Below are 18,429 nucleotides of genomic sequence, written 5' to 3' on the forward strand. Positions count from 1 at the left end.
GGGTTAGGATTTTTTCATCACGAGGTCATTTGGGTAAACATTTCCAGACACTTATTTACAATTCTGATCAAGGAGCTCTGGGCTTTCTTCTCTTTTTCCTCCTTGAAATATACTTTCTTGTCTTAAGGAAGGAGTGCTTCTACTTCCTGTTCTTTATTACACCTGGGCCACATGGGGATCAGAATTGGGTAGCCAATGAGGCTCTTGAAGACTCCAAAAAGCCTCTAGTAGGGTTAACATGGTCCCTGGAACAGCTCCACAGCCCCGGTGAGACCACTGTATACTCTAAGTGTCTAAGTCAGGACCCCCAACTCTACCTTAAATGGTCCTCTGTCATAGCACCCTAATTGTTTCTTTGTACATATATCAAAATTTGTTACCAGACCTTTATTAGTTTTTCTTTTTACTGTCTCTCATCCCAGGTAGACCTTAAGCTCTGTAAGGTCAGGGCCTGTATCCACAGTATCTCTAGCATCCAGCACAGTGCTGGCACATAATAAGATTTTCAGTAAAGAAATGGTAAGTAAATGGGAGCTCAGTAGAGGTGAAGAACTCTAACATTTGACAGAGTTGGGTGTACGTCCCAGAGTCCTACTATTAGGAGCTGTGTGTTCCTGGGCACACAATATCCTCACAATGCTTCCTCTTAGGTGAAATGGAAATAACAATGTCTAACTCACAGAGCTGACATGGTATTCATGAATTAATAAGGACTGCACAAAAGAATTTAGTGTGTTGCCTGGCACATAGCAAGCACTCAATAAACCATTATTTCAGCTATTGCAGCTGCTGTTCTAATTACTTCCACCTTCCACTCAGAGACTGGTCACTGGAAATGGCAATTAACTATTATAGTCAGCTGCTTTAACCACTCCACTTTTTTTTTGCTTTTAAGTGCTCCAGAATCCTATGATGCTGCAAAACATGAGATGTCAGTGGTAAGTGGTTTGCCTTCATCTTTTGCTCTTCTCACCAAATCATCTCCCTCTCACTCCTTAGTCCTTTCTGTTTCCCCCCCAGTTCCTCTAATATCAAGTGAATTCAACAGGTCAAATTTCAAATTTATTTCACTTTCAAAAAGGGAAGGAAGCCATTAAACCTTTCCTCCTCTGCCCTTGGCCTGATCTGAATGAAGATGCAGGTGCCCAAGGCCCAGCTCCCCAGAACACGTGGGGCTGTTGCTCTACCTCACTTACCCCAGGATGATTTTAATATTAACTTTATGGGCAATGTTTTCAATGCTGTTAATATTTCATCAAGAAGTTACTAGTTTCCCTTGACAGGTGAGATTAAATAACATTCATGGGGTTTATCAGTCTCTTAACTTAAAGCCAGGACATTTTTGCAAATATACTTCCAATATTATGATGCCTAACAATGGGACCAACTGGATTGGATCAACAAAGTTCCACATTTTATCTGATCTCTTCAGCATCACAATAATTTTCACATTATTTTATTGAGGGGCTGCAGAACAGAACGGCTGATTGCCAAGAGGAAGGCTTCTGAGGGTGCTTGGCTGTGTTTTGGAGGAAGCTTAGAATCCCAATATGACCCAGTGGGAATGGAGAGGCTAAGGGTGAGGTTTCTCTGGTTTACAAAGCAGTAAAGTCAATTACAAATTATGAAAGTAAGAGTAGCTGTGATTATGCAAAATATAAAATTCAAACAACTATTTATTCACTATCATTTTCAAATAAGGCATTAAGATTACATATTTCCTATTCCCATTCCCAACCCTCTTCCTACAATACTGAAATGTACAGGGCAGATGTGTGGGTGTGCATGCACACACACACATATCAGTTATAGACTCAGGAGAGTGTTTGGGGAGATTTAACTTCTGTTGCAAGCTAGTAGGCATATTTACTTTATTTCCATAAGATTTCAGGAGCCTAAAAAAAGTTTCTAAGAACTGCTCATGATGCCATATATTGAGAACTAATGTGATGTGCCTGCCATTATAAATTTGGTATAAGTTATATTTATCTGTTTCTAAACAAAAAGACTGCTTTACTAGTACTATGTGAATCAGGATTGTTAATTGTCTCTATGAACAATAAAATTTCCTCTACTTAAAGTGTTACTTGACTCTCAGAAGAATAAAAACCATTCCCTCAATTGTCCATTTCCCCATCACCCCCTCCTTGCCCCCACCTCCTGTTCCCTATGAAACCAGGTTACCACATTCTACTTCTTCAACGTTTTGCTCAGTCAGTTTTTGGTTCACTCTAGGCCCTTTTCCCTACTCCCATTCTGCCCTAACTACTTACACCGAGGTCACCAGTCAAGTAGCTCTTTCTGACTCCTTGGCAATTTTCCTTGGAGTCTCAAAGCCATTCAAGATGCAAAAGAGGTTAAGACCCATGCCTCTTTATACAAGCTCTCCATGAGGATGCAAACTCACCCATAGCCAGGATTTTGCAATCTCCTGTATCCAAGAGACTTAGTGACTTCCAAATCTCCCTGCCAGGCCTAACCTCTCTGCCAAGCTCCAAATCCATCACTTCCAGCTGCCAGTGGTCCTGTAGTTTTAAAAAACTATACAAATTGCTTCTGCCTCCTTCCTACCTCTGTACTCATCCTTCAAAACAAAACAAACAAAATCCCAACCATGTTCTACTGCACAGATCTTTATTTCATTTCTCACCAACCATCCAGATTTCCAACAAGAAATCTCCAAATTACTCCTGCATCCTTTATGTAGCCCGTTCCATTCTTCCCTGTATCTACCTGCCAACAAAACTTATAAATCTAAGAATGTTGTTTCAGGTCTCACCTTGTCTTCACCCTTGTGAGATGTAGTCTTAACAGAATGGTTAAGGGCTTAAGCTCTGGAGTCAGGCAGGCTTGGTTCATGTCCTGATTCTGCTGTCTATGAGCTTTGGTACCCTGGGAAAAGTGCTTGTGCTTTCTAAGTCTCCATTCCCTCCTCTGTGAATGGAGATAATAGGCTCAATCTCTCAGGGTTTTTGCAAGAATTAAAAAGATAAGGCATGGGGGGCTCAACCTTATGGCTAACACATAGCACATGCACCACAGACAATGGCTATTGGCATCATCCTTGAGCCTTCTAACATAATCCAGTCCCTTGTATGTGCTGGCTTGGGACCCTGGAACAACCTTCCCAGCTCCCAGTTCTTACCCTTCAGTCCCTTCTCTAACACTGCTATTAGTATTAACATCCTAAAAAAAAACCCCAAAAAACAAATCTGTTCATGTTATTCTTAAGTTTAAAAAATTCCTGCTGATTTTTTATTGCCAATCAAAAGATTCTAGACCTGGGGTTCTTAACACTTTTTTGTTCCACGGACCTCTTTGCCAGCCAGGTGAAAACCACGAACCCCTTACTAAATCCATACTATACTGTATATTATTTAATAAATATATCACACCTGAACCAACATGTCCCCACAAGAATGTTGTTGCTGTTTTTTAAATTTCAGTTCAAGCTCATGAACCCCTTGTTAAGAACCCTTGTTCTAGACCTATGCTGTCCTGACAACTAATTCATGCCTACGCTGTTCAATTGTGGCCTGAATTGAGATGTGCTTTAAGGGTTAAATACTTATTGGATTTGAAGACAGTATGAGAAGGAATGTAAAACACCTCATTAACAATTTTTAATATCAAATATATTGAAATAATCTTTTGGTTATATTAGGCTAATTACATTCTTAAAATAAATTTTACTTGTTTCTTTTGATGTTCTCAAAGTGGGTAGTTGGACATTTAAAATCACACATGGGACTGGTATTATATTTCTATTGGACAGCACTGCTCTAGATGTTCTGAACCTGGGCCACCAGGCAGTATGGAGGGCAATGATGATGCCATTGGATTAATTTATACTCTGTAAGTGTCCTTCTTTTTGTGCTTATCATTACAACACTTAGGGGGCAGGAGAGCAGCATGTCTGATAATTGAGGCTTTTAAATCAAGCAAGCCCAGGTTTTAATCTTTAGGACCTGCCCTGCCTGGAATACAGCAGCCACTAGCCACACGTCGCTAGTGAGCACTTGAATGTGGCTACTGTGAATTGAGGTGTATTGTAAGTATAAAATTCAGGCAAGTTTTAGATATTTAGTATGAAAAAGAAGAACATAAAACATATCATTGATAACTTTTATTGATTACACACTGAAATACTAATATTTTTGAAGGATTGGGTTAAATATCATTAAAATTATTTTGATTTCTTTATTTTTTATATGTGACTACTAGCAAATTTTAAATGACATATGCTGCTCACACTATATCTTTATTGGATACCCTTTGGCTTGGCATGGGCCACTTTTTACATTCTGGCATCAAATGCCTTTCTGGTCACTCAAGTCCATGCCTGGCCACACTGAAGCTCACTGTGACCTGAACATGCCAGCTTCCTTGTCTTCACATGTACTAGAGTCCCTTCATTAGAGTCTCCTTTTACCCCTTATCACCTGACAACTAATTCATGTCTCAGGTCTAGTTCAAATATTACATCTTCAGTGAAGCCTTTTTTTTCCCCCACCTTTAAAGAAGAAATTTTTTTCTTATTTATTTATTTTATTTATTTCTCTCCCCTTCCCCACATTCCCCATCCCAGTTGTCTGTTATGTGTCTATTTTGCTGTGTGTTCTTCCTTTTGTCCACTTCTGTTGTTGTCAGAGGGAACCGGGAATCTGTGTTTCTTTTTGTTGCATCATCTTGCTGCGTCAGCTCTCTGTGTGTGCGGTGCCATTCCTGGGCAGGCTGCACTTTCCTTTGTGCTGGGTGGCTCTCCTTATGGGTCACACTCCTTGTGTGTGGGGCTCCCCTTTGCGGGGGGCACCCCTGCATGGCACGGCACTCCTTGTGCACATCAGCACTGCACATGGGCCAGCTCCACACGGGTCTCGGAGGCCCGCGGTTTGAACTGCAGACCTCCCATGTGGTAGACGGATGTCCTATCCACTGGGCCGAGCCCGCTTCCCAAGTGAAACCTTTCTTAACTCTTACTACACTTAAGTAATCTTGTACAGAGTGTCCCAGCTTATATTGCAATTTTTTCTTTAGTACATATCTGACTTTCCCTCTAGACTGTGAGCTCCTGGAAGTCAGGGATCATATCTTGTTCATCTTTGGGTCCTCAGTCCTTAGCACAGAGCCTGACACATAGTGTGCACTCACAGATGTTGAATGAATAAATGAATGAAACACAGCAAAATTCAGACCTTCCTCTGATAAGGGATAACATGCTCACTTACAAGCAGATGGCTGAGAAAATGACCTCAGATGCAGTGAACCAGGCAAAAATGTCTATCAACAAATAGAACTACTCACAAGCTAAATTTTGTGTTTTAAGCCAGATCAACACCTTAAGAATATTTATAAAGTATGTAACGATTGATTGTATACCAGCCCCTACTGGTTAGTGGATACTGATTGGGTTGGAAATGTGGGAACTGGCTATGGAAACTTGGATGGTTAAAACAACCACATTCGTATTCATTAGTGGATGGGCACAGACCCCACCAGAATAGAGGCCCTGAAACTAAGCCTTTGAAGTAGTTTCCAAGGAAAGCCACCAAGATGATTAAAGGATTGGCAAAAGAAATTTATGGGGAATGGCTACAGGAACTGAGACAAATTTGCCTAGACAAGAGAAAAGGCTGGTGGGTGACTGAGTAGCCATCTTCAGTCATTGTTATTACACAGATGATGGTGACCAGATGGTCGCCATTTCCACCTAAGAAATAGCATTGAAAATGGAAACAGTGTTGAAAGTTGCAGCACAAGAAAACTTGTCCTGTTTTAAAGAAAGAAACTAGTGGCTCAGAACTAGGATACAGCAAAACAGACCCAAGGAGTCTGTGGCATAGCCATTTCTGAATGCCTTCATTATGCTGGGAAAGCAGCAAACGGAAGGGTGTGTTCAGGCCCTTGGGAGGGTGTGTTCAGGCCCTCGGCAATCCTTTGTTGAGGGCAAATCCTCAACCTGCTAATCCTCGAGTGAATCATATAACAAAACAGAGGAACAGAAAAGAAATAGATATGAAAATTGAAACACAGCACCCTCTGGTGTACATAACTGTCTTTTTATCAAGGAAGATTCTGATATACCAGTATTTCTTAAAATATAAAGTTCAAATTATAACAGGGTAAAAAGAAACTTGTACAAGGCTAGTCCTAGTGCTCACTTAATTGCTATATCCACCTTTATCAAGCACCAATTGTACACTTCTCCCCTTGATACCAGGAAGGCTGTTACACAGGCAACCTTAATTTCTATACATTAAACATTAAATCACTTTTTGAATGTTGACTTCAGGTTTTGATATGTAAGCTGGCACATGAACATTTCATGCTAAGGCATGAAAATTCCACCTGCCAGGTCATTTGAATTTTGCCCTACATTCAGAAGTACACTATGTACAAAAGTAAGGGAACACCTATAAGGAGGAGCTCCTTCTGACATGCCCCCCTGCTATGTTATGGTACATACAGCCCTTTCTTACCAACCCCTTTGTCTCCTGAATGTTAACAGGCCACTTTTTTACATTCTCCTAGTCGATAATGCTTCAAAAATTTTCCCATATCCTTTCCTTATTTTTTTAATACAAAAGATATTCTACCAGCTCAAAAAGCCTAAGAACTAAGCAAGAATCTCTGATGTCCTCTCCTAACCTTTAGTCATATTGGTGCTAGCTGGGAACTTCATTTACACAAGTCATACTTCATTTATACAACTCACCATTGCTAAGCAGCTGGTGTGTCCTAGATTAAGAAATCACAGGCCTTGTGCCTGAGATTCACAGTCCAGGGGGAGACAATAGATACAAATGAAAATAGATAAGGTGAAGTACGAGGCCTTGAGTGCTAACAGCAGAATGGGAGAAGGTACAAGTGGCATTGCATCACAATTGTGGGTAGAAGACTCCTCTCCCATAAGACTGTAGGCTAAGGTAAGAGCTGTATCTTTTTATCACTGTGTCTCTCTGCCCATCACATACAGAGCTCAAATACCATTTGATGAATAAGCTAAGGAATTAGTTCATATGCATAATTAGGATTTGAAAGAGCAGAATCCTGGACTTAAAATCCCATACACCTTTCTCTGTCTAGTTCATCTTGTTTTGTTTTGTTCATAAGCTTTCCATCCTCAACTGGCTCATGCTTTCCCATCCTTTCATTTTATCCTCAGAAATCAACCCCCACCTCCCAATCAGGGAGAAGGGGCAGACATTCTTGTCCCAAGTTGAGTCACCAATATCAAACTGAAAAACAATCAAGCCAAAGAGGTAACAGGGAATTTGGCTTCTCATGCACTTAGAAGAATGTGAGATTACTGCCTTGTGAGAGAAAAAGAAACCCAACTCGCTTACAGTGTAAAAATAGGTCACTGCTTGAATACAGCCATTTGGGTTACTGGCAGCAAGCCTCTTTTGCTTCTGACTCCAGTGTCACAAGAAAGTGGCAACACAGTCTTAGAATAAGTGCTCCACAGCCAGCTGGCTGCCTTGGCTTGGTCTTCCCACTGGCATTCTAGAAGCAGCACACATGGCCAGGCAACCACTTTGGAGCTCAGTAAGCTTTTGTCATTGCTGACATAAAATACCAAAGTTGGTAAAATTTTCTTTCAACAAATTAGGAGACAATTTAAGGTTGTCCTTATGATAAGTCACTCTCAGTTGCATTTAGCTATTCTTTATTTAGTCAGAAAGAAATGCATAGAATTCAGTTAGCTCATTTATACCTGTGCAGAGCCAGAGGCAGCCTCCTTTTCATGAGACAAGTTGCCAAGATGAATTATTGTAATGCTTTACTTGTAGCAAACTGCGTATGTGCACGCATACAGCTGAGGAAGGATTATCTGTTAATATTTTGCTTCTATGACCAAATACTGTTGTGTATTGCTAAAAAAAAAAGAGGCTTAGAATTATTGATCAAGAAACAGTAGTAGAAGAGAAGGTAAAGAAAGGCATTTGAGTATTATGTGTTATTAGCAGACAGCATAATTCACAGAAAGAGTGAATGACATCTCTTAAACAAAAAGTTCTAGAGTGCTGTTCTGGTAGAGTAATTCTAAGAAAGAAGTTTCAGACTGGCCCCGGGATGTATCTCTGATAAATAGCCCATGTTTATGTATTATCTGGGGTACATGTCTTTTCTCCCCAATAGACTGCAAGATCTCAGAGTTAAGGGCTTAGTAGTGGACCACTCAGCTTCACCAATGACTACATGGACACAGTGGACACCCTAGTAAGCATGTTAACCATAGGAGGTCATCTGCAGTGTCTTGCTTTACTAGCAAAATGGAGGCAAAGACTGCAATCAATTCCATCCAACAACCAATTTGTTGCATGGGGACCGAACTTCAGTTTAGGTCCTTTGATACTAAAGCAAACCTAACATCCACTATTTTGTGTGTGCGTGTGTGTGTGTATAGAACTCATAGATGCAGGGTCTGAAAAGTTAAGCTGAACCTTAACATAGCCATCTAAATAAAATTAATTAGATTTTATATCTTAACCACTTCTAACAGAGTTTTAGATAACTGAGACTAAATTCAAAGACAACAGGGTGATGAAAATTTAGAAGGAAGGTGGAAGGAAGGAAGGAAGAGAGGGAGGGAGGGAGGGAGGAAGGAAACACTTATTTAAGTTAACAGTGGCTTCTTTCTCATGTCAACATTTTCTACCAAAACTTTTTTTTGCAGAAATTTACATGTTTTAACATCTGGTAGTTGTGAAAATTCATAAGAACAACCTATGAACTCAGGAGTTTCACCTAAATTTGTATTTTATTAATCAAAATGAGATAAAATTGAAAACTATGAATACATATATAGGGAAGAAATTTCTTTAATCTGCAAAAAATACACTCATATAAGCAATTTGTACCTTGTCAAAATGAAGACCTTCCAACTCCACGGCCCCCTTCTCTAAGGTAGGGACTTGTAGTCATGGGTTGAAATCACTAATATATACAAAAATGGAAAATAAACCTACCAAGCACATCTAGACTCCATGATGCAAGTAATGAAACTCAATTCAAACTGGCTTATATAATAAAAGGGATTTTTTTAAAAAAGATTTATTTATTTATTTAATTCCGCCCCCCCTCCCCCAGTTGTCTGTTCTCTGTGTCTATTTGCTGCGTCTTGTTTCTTTGTCTGCTTCTGTTGTCCTCAGCGGCACAGGAAGTGTGGGCAGCGCCATTCCTGGGCAGGCTGCACTTTCTTTCGCGCTGGGCGGCTCTCCTTACGGGTGCACTCCTTGCGCGTGGGGCTCCCCTATGTGGGGGACACCCCTGCATGGCAGGGCACTCCTGGCGCGCATCAGCACTGCGCATTGGCCAGCTCCACATGGGTCAAGGAGGCCTGGGGTTTGAACTGCAGACCTCCCATGTGGTAGATGGAAGCCCTAACCACTGGGCCAAGTCCGTTTCCATAAAGGGGATTTATTGACACATATAAATGGAAGCTCCAGCAGTTGGGTGACTTCAGGTTGGATTTGATTCAATTGCTCTCTGATTAAAACACAGGCCCATTTTCTTTCTTTCTACTTTGTTACCTGCATCCTAGAGGCAGCTTTCCTAATCATGGTAAGATGGCTACAGCAGTCCCAGGTCTTATGTCCCTACACCATCCAGAAGGTTGTAGTGAGGACTGGATTTGGAGCCCTCTTGGAAGACTGAGGTGCCTTTTTTCCAAGGTCCTCAGCAGATATTCTGATGGCCTGAACTGGGTCACATTCCCAACCTTGAAATAGCCCCTCTTGTACTGACTGCCACTGGGCCAATCACTGTGGCAATAGGCATGGGGTTACCTGACTGAGTTAAAAGAGCCAATACCTATCCCTGGAGGTGAAGGTGGGCTCAATTCTCCTCCCACCAGAAGACAAAACCAACACTGCCTATTTGCCATGCAAGGGAAAGGTGAGGTAGAAGAGATGTTGGGGGGAGGGAGAAATTATAATATGCTCCATTCTTCACTTGTGTACTGAATTTGACTCTTGGTGTCAAGGGCAAATGTGGAAATGTATTTCAAGTGACACCACTTTTTATCATCTGACAAACATGAACATTTGTTCACATATAGAGATAAGTTCCCTTGGAGATAAATGCAAGAAGAAACATGTCTTGGAAAATGGTTACAAGGGAAATTGTGTAAAGTTGTGGTCAGTGAAATTAGTTGGAAAGAAACAGTGGACCATGTGCAAATAGGGAATTCTCACACTGATCCTTCAGAAAAGAGGATAACAGTAAATTGTAAGCAAACAGTTATTTAGGCAAAGGGTTGAGATGATATAGTCCAGATGCTTTCCTTTCAAATAATCTAACTCTGCAAAGCACAGGAACTGACTTATCTTACACTCTCTCTTGAGTATCAAATTTCTAAAAATGAGTTAAAACACTTTAAAAACTTGACCTCTAGAGTTTTTCAAATTATTGATTGTCATTACCAGACTCTCCTCTGAGCATGTGTTTGTGTGTACATGTGTGTACCACCACTTATTTCAAATAGAAACATTTGAGTGCTACTAGATGCTCAGCTCTCCACTGAAATATGGAGGAAATAGAATTCAAAGCTACAGTGTCTCTGCCCTCAAGTAATAAAAAAACCAGTACTGTAACTGACTGAATAAAATTACTATGTCAGACACTATGCCAACTGCTTTACATTTATTTTTTCATTTAATTTATTCCTCACAATAACCCTAAGAACCCAATCTTCCAAATTAGGAAACCAGGGCTTAAATGGTTAAGAAATGTGATGAAGGTCACACAAATAGTAGGCAACAGCTGGGATCCAAACCCTGTGTTCTAATACTGCAGCACATCTGGTTAGCAAGAAAACAGACACAAACATTCTGAAAGAGTGAATACAAGAACTATTGGAGTGAAGAGTTAAATCCTGAGATGGAGAGGTAAGTGCCTTAGGATTCTGAGGAATGAGAAATGCTGCCTTCAGCTGTGTGAGCCCTGTCGATGACGGTATTTAATTAATCATACACAATCTGTTCATTGTCCTAGGACCCTTGACGTACACTTCTCTAGCCACTGATAAAAATGGATGGCCAATGACATTTCTGCAAACCTCAGGACATTTCAAAGCTATCTCCAAGGATGCAATCAGCATTTTGCCTGATGTGCACAGATTTCCTCACTTTACTAGAGATAAGACCACATACAGAGGGAATAAGTTTGAAACTCTCTGGACAAATACTAGATGGTACTTCTACTTTTGAATATTTATATAATTTTTAAATTATAGGCCTAAGAGGATATGAAAATTGCCTTTGTCTAATCTCTAGCACTGTGGAAAGAGGTGAATGTATTATATTCTCTGAACAAAATGTAATACCTTTCCTCTGTGCTGGTCTCCATGTACCAAAAAGTTGTAGGTGTGAATGGATGCAGTGTCCCTCTCATGCCTCAGCAGCCCCACAGAAGCAGCCAACCTCTGGTTACCTCAGGTCAGGGTAGACCGCCCAACCTTTAGGGATTGTGAAGCTAGACTCCCAGTGTTCAAAGAGAGGGAGAAGCTTCTCCTCTATATAAAAGAGGAAGAGCAGAGCAGGTGTAGCTCAGTGGTTGAGTGCCTGCTTTGAATGTACAAGGTCTGGGGTTCAATCTCCAATACCTCCTAAAAAAAATTAGGGAAAGCATTAACACTTCCTAGTACTTCTGTGGTAAATAGGATGTGCTAACAGCCAATCACTAGGTCTACTAGTCTCATTAGGAGTGATGGTGAAGAGTTACGGTTTATACTACCAAGGCAACAGGAACCAAGTCTGTGTTTGCCATGAGCTAACTACCTATTATTTGGGTCACATCTGTAACACTAGCTTTGTTTTTCAGATTCAACTCAGATTTGAATGATCCCTGTGTACCAGGTTCTATGCTAACATCTCCATACAGCCTCAAAATATCCTAGGAAATAGACATTATCTCTATCTTACATGTGCGGAACCTGAAGCTCAGGGAAGTTATGTCTATTGTCAGAAAACTGGAAAGTTGCAGTTGGGTATCAGACCAAATTTCCTGACACAGTGCTCATTCCACTATGTACCACTGCCTCTCCCAACCAAGGTTTCAGGCCTTGGAAGATTATTATTATCTAAACTGGGGTTTGGGTGGGCATTCTCATTACAATCAAGCTCTTACTCTGCTTCCAAAAGAGAAAGGACAAATCATGTGGAATAGTGCTATCAAAAGACAAAGGGTATGTTAAATTCTGCAATGAACAAACACAAGCAGTTAGAAAACTCTGGGTGAGGATCAACTCTGACTAGAGTAGGGGATGAGGGAAAACTTGAGAGTGGTGAGTCCATTCACTGGGGATGAGGAGGAGCTTCTGAGGTTAACCAAAGTCCCTAAGCATAGATATGGAGGCAGGGGAACACAAAGAATGTGACTCAGGGTTTCTCAGCCTTGGTATGATTGACATTTTGGACCAGATAATTCTTTGTTGTGGTGGGCTGTCTAGTGCATATTAGGATATTTTGCAACATTCCTGACCTTTTTTTCTTTTAAAGATTAGCTTTTTATTTCTCTCCCCTCCCCCTCCAGTTGTCTATTCTCTGTGTCCATTTGCTGTGTGTTCTTCTGTGATGGCTTCTATCCTTATCAGCAGCACCAGGAATCTGTGTTTCTTTTTGTTGCGTCATCTTGTTGTGTCAGCCCTCCGTGTGTGCAGCACCATTCTTGGGCAGGCTGCACTTTCCTTTGCGCTGGGCAGCTCTCCTTATGGGGCGCACTCCTTGCATGTGGGGCTCCCCTACGCAGGGAACACCCCTGCATGGCATGGCACTCCTTGAGCGCATCAGCACTGCGCATGGGCCAGCTCCACACAGGTCAAGGAGGCCCAGGGTTTGACCGGCAGACCTCCCGTGTGGTAGGTGGATACCCTATCCATTGGGCCAAGTCCTCTTCCCCATTCCTGATCTTTATGCACTAGATATCAGTAGCAACACCACCACCACCAGTCATGACAATCAAAAAGCCTCCAGAGGAGTGGCTGTGGCTCAATCATTTGGGTTCCCATCTACCATATGGAAGGCCCTGGGTTCGCGTCCCAGGGCCTCCTTGTGAAGGCAGGCTGGCCCACATGCTGTGGTGAACTGCCTTAGCAAGGTGATGCAACAAAAAAAGGGAGACAAGTAAAAACACAGAAGAGTGCGGTGAATGGACACAAAGAGCAAATCAACAAGCAAGCCACAAGGGGAGGGCAATAAATAAAATAAATATAGACACATAGAAGAATGCACAGCGAATGGACACAGAGAGCAGACAGCAAGCAAGCAACAAGGGGGCAGGAATTTAAAAAAAAAAGAAAAGAAATGACTTCTAAGAAAAAAAAAACACAAAAAAGCCTCCAGACATTGCCAAGTGTCCTCTGGGGGAAAAATTGCTCCTGGCTGAGAACCACTACCTCAGATGAAGATGTACCAGAAATAGGGACTGGCTGGATATAGGTGGTGGAGAGGACTCAAGGAGAAGGGGAGGCCATAAATGAGGAAAGGAAGGGAAATAGATGTGTCCTTCAACCAACTCCCTCAGGTATGGACTCTATCTACATTAAGACAAAAAGGAGCCAAACGTGAACCTACTATGGGGGGGGGAGGGTCCCTCAGAAGAAAGCCCAGCAGGACTGGGCTGGGGGTGGAATGTCTATAGGAGGACAGAAAAGATTCAAAACCTAGGCAGCTTGGAAAGGGCAAAGCCTCACTCTCTCTTCTCATTTCAGTATGTTCAAGCAGGAGAATATAACTTGGGGAAGGCTAAGGGTAGTCAAGAGCCCAGAATTCCCAAACCTATTTGCATGGTATGAGGGACCTGGATCAGAAGAATGCTGACCCATTATGATGTGTCTATGACTGCAATGCCATCCATCCTTACCTTCACAGTCAATGTTCCATTCTTACACCTCTTATTCTTGGGCTGATACCCCGAAAAAGCAGAAAGGAATTGGGATACTTCATGGGAGTCAGGAAGGAAAGAGGATAAGGAAAGAGGAGAAGATAAGGAAAGGGGAAAGATAAGAGAATTTTGAGTTTTAAGAGAGATATACTGACAAAATTTATAAAAGGGGGCATGATTCTCAGTAAAGTAAAAACAAGGTAGAACTTGGTCTAGGGGTTTGAGGAAAGGAAAGGGGCAGATAAGTAATGCCCAAAGAGTGCCAATCCTGGGAAAGGCATGCTGCATGAGTTACCACATTCAATTTTCACAGCATCATGTGATACCTACATATAGAGTGGGTATGATAATCCTCTTTTTTAGAGGAGAGTGAGGTTCAGGAAGGTAAGTAATTTCTCTTTGTTCACAGACTGAGGGGGCTGCCAGAGTGACCAGAGGCTGCAGCCTGGGTTGGTGGGTTCCTCCAAGCTATACCTTCCACTCTGGGCTCCAGCACCTAGAGCCTCATGTTCCACATGAGCTGTAACTGCTTGTTAGCTTATCTGTCTGCTCTGCTAGACTAAACTATTAGGGGCTGTGCTTTTGGGTTCTGGGTCTCTAGCATTTCCTTATGTGCCAGACATAGGCCCCAAAGCCACCGAGGAAGCAAGTAAGAGTTAAAGGGGGAAGCCAACGTGGCTCAACTGATAGAGTGTCTGTCTACCATATGGCGTGTCCAGTGTTCAATCCCTAGGGCCTCCTGACCCGGGTGGTAAGCTGGCCTATGTGCAGTGCTGCTGCTGTGCACAAGGAGTGCTATATACCATGCAGGGGATCCCTGTGTAGGGGTCCCCCACGTGCAAGGAGTGTGCCCCACAAGGAGAGCTGCCCTGTATGAAAAAAGTGCAGCCCACCCTGGAATGGCGCTGCACACATGGAGAGCTGATGTAGCAAGATGACGCAACAAAAAAATGCAGTTTCCCAGTGCTGCAGGATAATGCAAGTGGACGCAGAAGAACACACAGTGAATGGACACAGCAGACAACAGGGGGGAAGGAGAAGAGGAATAAATAAAATAAACCTAAAAAAAAAAAAAAAAAAAGATGACAAAGGACCCATGGAGACCCAGCTGTGTGAATTTACAGCAGAACTAATGAGCACACCCAGTTACATAACTGCTTCTCCCACTATGCTCGGCAACCACTTGAGGAAACCAGGGCTTTCTTTTCCTGTGCTATATATAACCCCAATCTTGTTTTGGCAGGGAATCATGCTACATTTTCACAGGTCAGTCACATTAAATATTGCTATTTCTTAAAAACCCAGCAACTTTGTTTTGAACAGATAATAATGTAGACTTAGCTTAAGGTTTAGATTCTTCTATGTTTCCTGCATCTATCTAAAAAAAAAAAACATTTATTTTTCCTGGTTCCACTTTGAGAAATAAGCAAAGGAGGAGTGAAAATGCGATACTGCAGACAGCTTGCAACATCCTGTAATTACAGCCCTTTGATGCTGGACCCTCAAGGTTCCAGTCCGAAATGGGACAGTATTTCCTTTCGGTAACTAAATAAGGGCTGAGCCATTACCAAGAATATATTTTTGATATAAAGTAAGCCAGATTTGTTTTTGGTATTTTCCCACCCCCACTCCTAGGTCCTAACCTTGGAATCGATGACCTCATACCTGTAGAATGAATGTTCACAGGAAAAGCCATTAATCATTTCTAGGGCTTGATTAAAGATGACTTTTGCTTAGTTAACCCTTTCTTCAGATAACAGAATAGTTACTGGAAAAAATGTGTTTTCTAAGACCTTTAAAGGCACACATTTATTAAAGGTCATCACATTAACTTCATGTTAGTTCAAAAGGTTCTTTAATTTCTGATAGTTACAATTTGTTATTATAATATGAATTATTACACACATACACACCCATAGACACTTGAATACAAAAAATACATTTCTTTACATATATTCAGTCACTTATACTTTTTACCAATTTGCTTGGACCTTCCCCCAAACCAGTTGTTTCAAAATGGTAAAATTTTAAGAAACAAAATCATGTATCTGATGTTTACACAGGATAATAGGTTAAGAAGAAAAAACCAAGCTTTCAAAATATTCATTGTATTAGTATTAATACTAATATCTAAGTATTGGTAGCACTGTTGATTATAGGCATAAGCTTTTATAAACAGTATGTATACATTTTTTTACTTGCTCAATACTGGGTAGCTAACTATGTTTGCAGTCAGATAAATCTGGATTCCAACCCTAATCCATCTACCTCCCAGTGCAGGTCTTTTGGGTTTGGGCAAGGCATCTAATCTCTCAAACCTTAGCTCTGTCTTTCGTAAAGTGGGAATCATATCAGTGCATACATTATAGGGTTCACTACAAAGATTAGATGAGATAGGCCATGTGACAGCCTCTTTGATGGGCATGTGGAGAGTTCAGTAGAAGGATTCGTGCCTCCTTCCTGTCTCCCTGCACTCTATACTCACCAAAGTGGCTCCTGCATCAGGTTTCTCAGCTCAGGCCCTTTCCTCTTGCTTGTGGAATGCTACAGTGACTTCAGCAGTCTACACCGCCAGCACCCCTACTCCGTCCTTACATGGTCCTCTGTACCATGACCATATTTGCCTTTCCAGAACACATGGATCATTTTGTCTTCAGTGAACCCTACAGGATGAAGACTGCCCACTTTAGCCTTGTGCCCTGGCCCTCTCTTAGTCTGGGCTCACGACTCCTTGAAAACCCACATCTCCCTATCCCAGCTCTTCCCAGGCCATCTCCCAACTTCAAGCCCTCACATAACTCCCATGGACTACAGTGTACATTCCAGTTCACTTCATGTGGCATCTAAAACACGTGTTATCCAGTCCCTGTCCCTATCCAATTTCACCATCCACCACTCCTTTCCCTCCTCATTCTTTATACTCAAGCAATTCTTACTGTAGCACCTGGTGTCCCCATACTTTTTCATCACTCTTCAGCTTTGCACAAGTTCCTGTTTTTGCCCAGAATACTCTTTTCTCATCTATTTGACAAGTTCCTAGACAGTCTTTAGCCCTTACTCAAAATGCCCCCACTTCTGTGATGCAGTCTGCTTTAACCTCTGTGTCTTCAACATCTTTCTGTTACTGCACCTGCCAAACTGTAATGTAGTTAGTTTCCATGTTTTCTTGTAATTCTCTGGACCACTATAAGTGAGTTCTTTGGGAGAGAGACCCAGGACTCAGTCTAGTACAGAGAAGTCACTAAGGAAATATTTGTATTATTGAATAAAAGAATCTTCCAACTGAGTGGGAAGATCAACTGAAACACATGCTATAAAAGACATCTGACAGGACTGTCAGAGTAGACAGAGGGAGAATTCAATAATATTCCCATTTAAAATGGTAAAATGTGAGTGACTGCCAAAGTTCAGAAGAAGAAATTCTTTTTCTGTAATTACAACTCACTCTAATGAGTCAATTACCTTTACCTAAAGCCCGTGGAGCTCAAAAGTATTTCTTCCTCCAAAGCCTCATTCTTTTATAAAGTTCCCAGCTTCATGGAATGAATGTGGGCAATTGCTTTTGCAGTTTTTGGCGATGCCAGTTTATGGCTGTTTTTCTGTTCACTGAACTGGCTTATTTCCTCAGGAGAACAAACTGTTCTGCGCTGAAGTAGGAATTGGCTGGGTTCTAACAAAAAGATCCCTCCCCCCCCCCACAGTGTTTTTGCAAAAGACCCAAGTCAATTTATAGCCAAGTAACAAAAGGTCAGAAAGGTTAGTCAAGCAATGGGCGTAATTCCTGTGTGTCACAGCCAATAAAGGAAATGGGTGGGAATAAATACTATGCAATTTTAACCTGAAATTTATTTGAGCAAAACTATTATTGTAAACCATACAAAGAACTTAAAGGATTTCCCGCTCTGATATTTTTTAAGATACATTTACAGTGGAAGAACTGAGATGACCTCAAATTCCTCATTCGCAAATGGAAAATGTCAAAAACTTTCTTCACACTAGTTTATGAAAAAACGTGGTCATTGTTTTGCAGTCCTGAAATAGAAATGTTTGCATAAAAAAGTAAATATCTCACAGCAAGTCACAAATTAAGTATAATTCGTGTGGCTGAATTAATGTAAAATCTTCGCGAAAAGGGAGAGAATTTTGACCAAAAGGTACAAAAGTGACAGTTTATCTGTTTTAATCATGCTAGAAGTGTAACAAACTATGCATCATTCAATGAGCATAAGAAAAACAACAAGAAATGCCTGGCTTTAAAGCAGACATGAAGAGTTGACATCACCAGCCAAGCAAGCAGAAGACAGATGAGTAACAGCCTGTACTGGGCTGCCAACCAGGCCCAGGCCCAGGGTCTGTGGAGTAAGGAAGCCTTTCAGAGTGGAAGGCTTGTTGGAAGGAACCCCATCTTAAGTCCTAAAGTACTTACCATTTAAAACAGCCTAATTATCCAAAAGATGAATGGTTAAATAAAACTGTCCGGTCCAATCAAGATAGCATAAACTTGTTTTTCCCTGCAACTTCCTGATAAGTACAACTAGCAAC

The 18,429-nt window shown here is 41.4% G+C and overlaps 1 protein-coding gene across 11 annotated transcripts in view; it reads right to left on the reverse strand.

Moving 5' to 3' along the window:
* The window catches only part of ZHX3 (zinc fingers and homeoboxes 3), a 137,798-nt gene that overhangs the window by 37,530 nt on the left and 81,839 nt on the right, over nt 1-18,429 (reverse strand). The window contains exon 1 of one of the 11 annotated variants that reach the window (XM_071211711.1): nt 7,718-7,877. The exons of the other annotated variants lie outside the window; for them this stretch is intronic. The gene's annotated coding sequence lies outside the window, so the exon portion shown is untranslated. Of the gene's footprint in view, nt 1-7,717; nt 7,878-18,429 lie in introns of those variants that run through there. 11 annotated transcript variants of the gene reach the window in all.

Source organism: Dasypus novemcinctus, chromosome 24 (genome assembly GCF_030445035.2).
Source record: "Dasypus novemcinctus isolate mDasNov1 chromosome 24, mDasNov1.1.hap2, whole genome shotgun sequence".
NCBI classification, from domain to species: Eukaryota; Metazoa; Chordata; class Mammalia; order Cingulata; family Dasypodidae; genus Dasypus; species Dasypus novemcinctus.